The sequence below is a fragment of the Plectropomus leopardus genome, chromosome 11 (genome assembly GCF_026936395.1).
Source record: "Plectropomus leopardus strain MGB_pleo_1.0 chromosome 11, ASM2693639v1, whole genome shotgun sequence".
Classification (NCBI taxonomy): domain Eukaryota; kingdom Metazoa; phylum Chordata; class Actinopteri; order Perciformes; family Serranidae; genus Plectropomus; species Plectropomus leopardus.
The window spans coordinates 35,764,738-35,772,661 of record NC_142186.1 but is presented as its reverse complement, the minus strand read 5'-3'; the positions used below and the strand labels follow the sequence as shown (position 1 = coordinate 35,772,661).

Genomic DNA, 7,924 nt, shown 5'->3' with positions numbered 1-7,924 from the left:
GAAATGAACCCCTGCTGAGAAAACATGATTATTACCCATCACCTGTTCATAAGCGTCTACTAAAGTAAAACAGCTTCAATTTCTGGATTCATGAGATATTCCAGATGTTTTCTGTACAATTTCTGCAAATTAAGAGTGTCTTTTGAAACTTTCGTCCCACCAAGAAACCCTTCAAAACCTGAAGTGACAATAGTTTTGTGCTGCATTCAGACAAAAGCATTTAAACCTCTGAAACTCAAGTAAATTTGTTTGATTTCTTATTAAAAACATGGCCTTAAATGCAATGAACAACTTGCAAAATGCAAAAAAAAAGTAAAAGGTGACAAGACAATAACCTGAAAATTAGCCGCGCTGAAAATGAGATATTAACAAATAGGGAAAAATGTCCTGAAAACATAAATAAAATCTAAATGAACTGATTATATATTGAAAAATATGTTTACCTTATTTGGCATATGGAGAAAATATATGCTATTTCCACTAGGTGCACTGTCACAATACATGTTGCTGCAAATCACTGACATATCCCAGGCTGTGACAATAAAAAAAATCTACTTTGCATGTTGTATATTCAAAATATATATATATTATTTGTTCATCTAAAAACATAGAAAAAATGGCATTTCAAAGCTTGAATTTTTGATGGTTAAAAAAATGTAGAAAATTATATTGTACATGTATAATATTTTCTATAGCCTGATTTTGAAGCAAAGACCTCTGAGCACATTTTGCAGAGAGGTATGAGAAGGGTTAAAAATGTTCATTAAAAAAAACTCCACAAAATTATATAAATGTATAATTTATTTTTTTAAAGCTTGATTTTGAAAAGCACATTTGTGTAACATAAAGCGGGGTTAAGGGTTAATATGATGTTGTTTTTGGACTGTAAAAGGTGGAGGAGTCCAACTCTGCCTTGTACAAATGTACAGTACATGTCTCTTGTGTCCCTCTGCAAATATAGACTGATATCCCCTGTGTAGGACATTAATGCTGAAGTCAGACCTCCGTGTTCGACCGAAGCTGGACAGCCTCAAAGAACCCGGCCCAGCTGCCCATGTTCGGCTTTTTTGGGGAGTTTTCTGGAGCTCTGACTGCTGGTTTAATCAGAGTAATCAGTTGCACAACTCTGTGGCCCGCTGACAGCAGATGTTGGCAGAAGCAAGCGAGACGTTTTCTTAATGAGGTAAGAACTTCTGTTGTGGGAACTCTGTCCTGAAATTCCCTGTAAATGTGAACCACATGGTTTCTCTCCAGTGAGACTCAGATCCAGAGTTCGATCACACCCACATTAAACACATCAAAGACCATTTCGAACAATGCACAGCCACATAGATCTCTACTCTCTCAGCGGTTTTACTTAATCTTTACACTACTTTCACTTTTTGAAGGCTCTTAACCCCTTTAACACCTGCAGTAACATCAGTTTTCTTGTGCTGCATTCAGATGCCTTTCACCAGCATTTTAACATCTTAAACCTGAAAAAGTTCATTATTACATAATTAGCAACTTGGCAAGAAATGTCCCATAAGCTGCAAAAAAACGGTAACAAAACTTTGAACCCTGAGCAAATTGGTGCAATATCGTTCAAAAACGTAAAAAAAGGCAATGAGCATTTTGATTATAACATTTTTTAAAAAGTCCCAAGAAATTAGTAGATTTAGAAAATTATTTTTGGGGGGAAAAGAAAAATAATGGGAGAAAATGTCTAGGAAAAAAGAAAAATTATCATGATTACATTTTTACAATTTTGCTATAAAATTGTTATCAAGTTCATTTTTTTATTTTATTTTACTTTTTAAAGCTTATTGCCTTGTTCCAGTGGTTTTGAAAGAGATCGAGCCAGTTTGCTCTAGTTTTAAAAGGTTCAACTTCAGAAAATATACAAAGTTTCCATGTTCAGTTTGAATGTGTCTCTACTGACCTCCACATAAATTCACTTCTTTTCTTCAGAATTTCCTTTTAATTTAAAGCTCTCCTTCCCCATCTGCTGCTGAAACATTTCTACAGAAATCCCCCCAAAATGTCCTCTGAGGCAAACAATAACTCCCTCAAACGCAAATGCAGACTCACACACACACACACGCACACGCAGAGTTTCTAGCCAGTGTGAACTGTGTAAAGCTGTTGAAGCCATGGTTGGATATCCCAATCCTGAAGTCAAATCAAGTCAAGTTAAACGAAAGTGTCATTAAATTTATTGGAAAATGAAAAATTAAAGCTGTCGGAGGTGCTGCTGGCCTGCTGCCCTGACTGTTAGTCAAAATTTTCTTCAAAACTGTGATTGAAACACACAGATTAAGAACATTCCTCTCTGACCTCATAAAATGGGCTTTGATACAGAACATCTTGTGTTGGAAATGTGATGTAGGGGCTGGTACCTTTTTGCACTCATTGTGGGAATGTACCTTGTTTATTTTCTTTTCTAAAAGGAGTTATTGAAAAATTGGGCGAGTGGCTTAAAAAAAATCCAAGACCACCTAGCTGCACACACACATGGCAGTGCAATAACATCTACCCTAATGCATAACATCTAATGCATAACATCTCCTCTAATGCAGAATATCTACCCTAATGCATAACATCTAATGCATAACATCTCCTCTAATGCAGAATATCTACCCTAATGCATAACATCTCCTCTAATGCAGAATATCTACCCTAATGCATAACATCTCCTCTAATGCAGAATATCTACCCTAATGCATAACATCTGCTCTAATGCATAACATCTAATGCATAACATCTCCTCTAATGCATAACATCTGCTCTAATGCATGAGAGATCTCAGCACTTAACAGGAAATCGTGTCATCACACCAGCAAAAGTTTGTGTTTAATGTCCAGTGAAGTATGTAGTAGTGACGGATTCAAAGTGACATTTACAGTTTTAAAAGTTTTAGAAGTCAATAGAGACTAAATTATACATTCTAAATGGCAAACTTTGTAAGTGGTAAATATGTTAAATTGAGAAGTTAGTTGCACTGGATCTCAAAAATTTTAAATTGTTGTAAAGTTTGGATTTAAAAAGTTAGTCAATAAATAGTTACTTAAATCTTCATCAATTCAAATGTTTGAAATGCTTCCAACAAATCAAAAAACATTTTTCCATTAAACAATGTGAATAGGCTTTGTGTAACTGGAATGTATATATTTAAAGACAAAAAACAAAATGTGCTTTAAACCAATAAAACGGTTTAAAAATGATCCATACATCTACATAAACACTAAGCTACTTTGCACGCAGTAGTATATTGTGATTTTTATTATGTCTAAATTAGGTTATTCTGTTTTTGTGGGTTTTTTTTTTGTTTTTTAGAAACATGCTGTATATTTATTTTCCAAATTAGTTTTGCAGTGCATGTTGAGACACGACAATAAAGTTTTCTAAATCTGAATCTGAATTCAAATTACAACAAGATTCAAACAAGTGATGGAATGTACAAGTACATTTACACAAGTACTGTAAATTATTCTTCAAATTAAATACCATCTAGTTTTGCGTTAAACTGCTCAGTTACCTCGTCTCGCTCATTATAGCCCGGCCTCCTCCTCTCCTGTCCTTCGTCAGCAGTGCGGTTAATACATCCATGTGCCATAACGTGTTTGTCCTCTACTTCTTCATAGATGATGCTAACTTGCCAACAGCAGCTACGTTTGACTCATTTTTGCTGATCAATAATTCAAACAACAAGAAAAAAAAAAACACTCCAAAAAACTCACTCGAAATACTCTCAGGATTTACTCAGTTTTTCTCCCTCTACTCTTTCCACTTCTGCTGCTTAAAATGTGATTTTCTGTGAACTCGACTCTTGTGCGTGCTCCTGCAGAGATGCCTGTTGTGCGTGTGTCTTAAACCAGGTGCCTTTTAAAAAATCCTCACCAGAATCACTCTGACTTTAGGTTAGAATTACCAACAGGAAATATCTAAACCAGAATTTGGTTTTGCACGTACAGGCTTCATCACTGCAGCTAGAATCATTCGTCACCAACATTAAAAATCATTTAAAATCGTTAATGTTAAAAATCGGTGTAACTCTGGTGCTGCTCGTTACAGATGGGAACACAAATGTCCTTTGCTTTGCATTTTGACAAATAAATTCACAGTTAATTTTACTGAAACCACAAGCACAAAAAAAGACTGTATTACTAGCACACTACGCAAGAGTTATGCAAAAAGAGATAAGTACATGTAGAAGACTGTCTGGGGAACTATATTCATAATGATCATAATTTTATATTCAAATTCTTATAATTTTTAAGATTTTTTTCAGGTCATTGGTTTCTATGTAGGGTTTTTGTTGTTGTACTTTCTTGTTTTTTTCCTCCACATTTTTATTTATTTATTTATGTTTTATTTTTTCCAACAAATTGTGAAGTAATTTTCTTGTACTCAGGTAATTTCTCCTTTTGTTGCTCATTACCTTCTTCCCATATTCCCAAACAAATAAAATAAAATAACATAAGGCAATTTGAATTTAAATAAACAATTTTAATGCATTTCCATCTTTGCTGAGCATCAGGTTTGTGTGATAGGAAATAAAAGCCCATCTGTTGAGATTTACGTCATAGATAGATAAATATATAATATTTTTTTGATGTTGTTTTTACAGTTTTGTTGTTTAGATTAAATTTTCTCCTTTATTTGATGTTTGACTCTTTCAAAAATATTCTAAAAATAACAACTTAAATGACCAAAATATAAATAAATAAATTCTCCTCTGCAGGATGGGATGGGAGGTGGAGGAGGAGTCTGAAGGCTGGATCCTACCCTTCCTCCTCCTCCTCTTCATCCAGAAAAACAAGCCTGCAGCTGGGCGACTGTGGGACTGTGTGATTGGTTGCAGAGGGAACAGATGCCCCAGCAGATCTGTAAGTGATTCCTTTTTGCTCGTATGTTGTGATGAAATGCTGATTTGGTCAGTTCGGGTTAGAAAATTAATTTGACTCAGCTGAGTTTCCTTTGGATCTGCAGAACAAAGGTGCTTATGGCAACTTTAAGACAGGAAAGACTTGTTTTTGGGTGTTGAGATGTTTTTAAGGATTAACGTCTTGGGGCTGAGAGTCAAAGAGAGGAAGCCAGAAACTATTGATGGTCGTACTAACACATTTTGTTGTTATTGTGCAGTTTGCAGTGCCGTGTCCAGACTTTTTTTTTACTGGGCACTGACATGCATAAAGCATAAAGTACGAGCGCTGCTGTGGGCACAGGTGTTGGCATCCGAGCTTGCAGGGAACGTTCCCACAGCATTGAATAACGTTACCGACAAGTTGCAATAATGTTTTAAAGAAAATATTTTTGTGTAATGTTTGAAGAACTTTTTAAGGATGTTTTATCTTTTCAAACAATGTCCTTCCAAGGTTAAATGCTGGCTAAATTATAACGTTTGAACTGCAACATTCTGAGGATGTTTTGGTGATGATGAGATCATAAAATGTTTTTTAAAAAAATGTTCCCACAATGTCACATGAGAACAAAGGAAGAACGGAAGAAACTTTCAGAACATGTTACTGAGGACTGAGATTACAGGCTGTTTTTGGTTGTTTTAAGAAAATGGTATGCTATGTGATATTTTATCAATGAAAAAACATTTTTAACATTTTTTGATGTTTATAGAGAATGTTACACAAACGTTAAGAAGAACGTTCTGGGAACTGAAAGAAAACTTGCCTCTGACAAACTTACTAAAACATTACACTGGTTGCATTGTAAGAGGGGTCGACAGGTTATTGGCTTGGCCGATTATTAGGGCCGATTATTGGTTCATTTTGCTGAATATTTGTAATAGCATTTATTTTAATGATCGCCGATATAATTAATTAACTAATGAAGAAATGTAAAGAAAATGTTAGCATGGAAGAACCTTTACTTTGTAAAACCTCAGAAAGCCATTTTTATTTATTCATTTTTTATTGAAATTTTCACGACTTTATAAGAAAAAGTTGCAAAGTCGCTGTATATGATGTTCAGCGTTTCAGTTTTGATTAAAGAGGCATTTGAATTAAGTTTTGCATTAGAGTTTGTTATATTGCAATTCTTAATATTGCCAGAAAGATTTTCATTTTTATTGTAAATGCGGTTCCAAAAAATCGGTTATCAGTCTCATTGACTAGAAATAATCTATATCATTATTGATCCTGAAAAAAAAATATTGGTCGACCCCTACATTAAAAAAATTTAACATTTTTTGATGTTTATAAAGAATGTTACACAAACATGTAACCATTTGTGTTTTTAGAACCAAAAACTGCTTGCTGGGATAACTTTAATTTACCATGTTTTGTCTCCACTACGCATACCTACATTAATTACTAAAATTATAGAGCCTTACGTTCCTGTTTTCAGTGTAGTTTAACAGATAAATAGACCGACCAATCACAACACGACACATGTACACTAAACAAATTTAAAATTAAGCTCCTATGCTTTATTCAAAAAATAAACAGTACAGAAGTCTAACGTGCGAACAAAATTAAAGTACTAGAAAATTAAAATAAATGAGCCTGTGTGAAAAAAATTTTGAACCCTCTAAAACCTGAAAAGACACCAGTTCTTTCGTGACGCCTTTCACAAGCTTATTAACCTTTTAAATCCTGAGCTAACTGGTTTGATGTCTTTTGAAAACATGGTGGAAAAGGCAATGAGCCACTGGGCAAGAAATGTTCAACATATTGCAAAACAATTAAGAAAAAGACCAGAAAACACTATTTAAATATTACAATTTTTATTTTACAATTTTATTACAATTTAAAGACATTTTGCTTAAAAAAGTATGCATTTTCACCTTTCCTCCCCCATAGTTATTTATTTTTGCTTGTTTTTGGGTAATTTCTGGCTTTAAACAAATGTATTTACTTTTAAATTTTATGCACCTTTTCCACATATTTTTTTAGTTGGTAATGGTAATTTTCTTGTTACTTTTTACCACATTTATTGCCTTACCTCAAACCAGTGTGCTCAGGTTTCAAAGGGCGATCAGTTGTATTAATTTGTGTATGTCATTATGTTATTTATGCATGTTTAGGTAGGCAATATTTTTGAAATGTGGATAAAACACAATTGCTGCATCATGCGGGAGCCAGGTTCTACTGACAAGCACATCGTCATAGTATCATGTGACCTAGAAAACGCTAAAAATTGTTTCCATTGCAGTCATGCGAAATATGACTTTTTTCAATCACCTGAAATACCACCTCATACGAGAGTAAAAACTTGATGTGTTTCCATTTTGTGTACTTTATATTCGCTATTTTAGTTTGCGCAATTTGAGGGTTAATGGAAATCCGCCTTTCTTTGTCAGTGAGTCCTCTCACACATCTGAGTGGACCCACTCAGGCTTTGTGGCAGGAGATTTCAAACTTTTCAACAGTAGCATGCTTTTTTTTAATCAGTTATAAACTGTTTTTGCAGTGTTTGCTGTTAACAAATTTGACAGGACATAAACTTAGATGTAAAGCTGTTTCCATAGCAACACATAACCTGTGAAACTTTGATATATCTCGCTTCAAATGTTTCCAGAAACATATTTTAGTTGTGCTGTTGAGCTGTAACATGAGAAAATTTGCAACTGGGCTACCATATTGGTTACAGCTAAGCGCAGTACCAAGCGCCGCCCACCCACTCATTTTACAGCTAAACCGTGCACTAAAATATGTTTCTGAAAACATTTGAGGCAAGAACTAGATAATGCAGTAATATAGTCTTGATTCATATCAAGTTTTCCAGTTTGGCCACAGTCCACAGCAATTGACATTTTTGACAGCTGCGTTAGAGACTCCTCGCATCCATTAACGACTTCCCTAGTCTGACTTAAAAAAAATGCCATTAGAGGCAATGTGAAGAGGAGAAGGGACATCATTTTTTTCCACTGACCATCTCTCTCATGTACGTCTTTCAGCTCAATTGACTTTTAATTTATGTGAGTGAT

At 34.4% G+C, this 7,924-nt stretch overlaps 1 protein-coding gene across 2 annotated transcripts in view; it reads left to right on the top strand.

The window, feature by feature from the left end:
- The first annotated feature begins 980 nt into the window (after positions 1-980).
- Positions 981-7,924, top strand: part of LOC121945558 (collagen alpha-6(VI) chain-like) — a 50,530-nt gene continuing 43,586 nt past the window's right edge. For both annotated transcript variants that reach the window (XM_088084723.1, XM_042489795.2), the window contains exons 1-2: positions 981-1,183; positions 4,724-4,868. The gene's annotated coding sequence lies outside the window, so the exon portion shown is untranslated. The remainder of the gene's footprint in view (positions 1,184-4,723; positions 4,869-7,924) is intronic.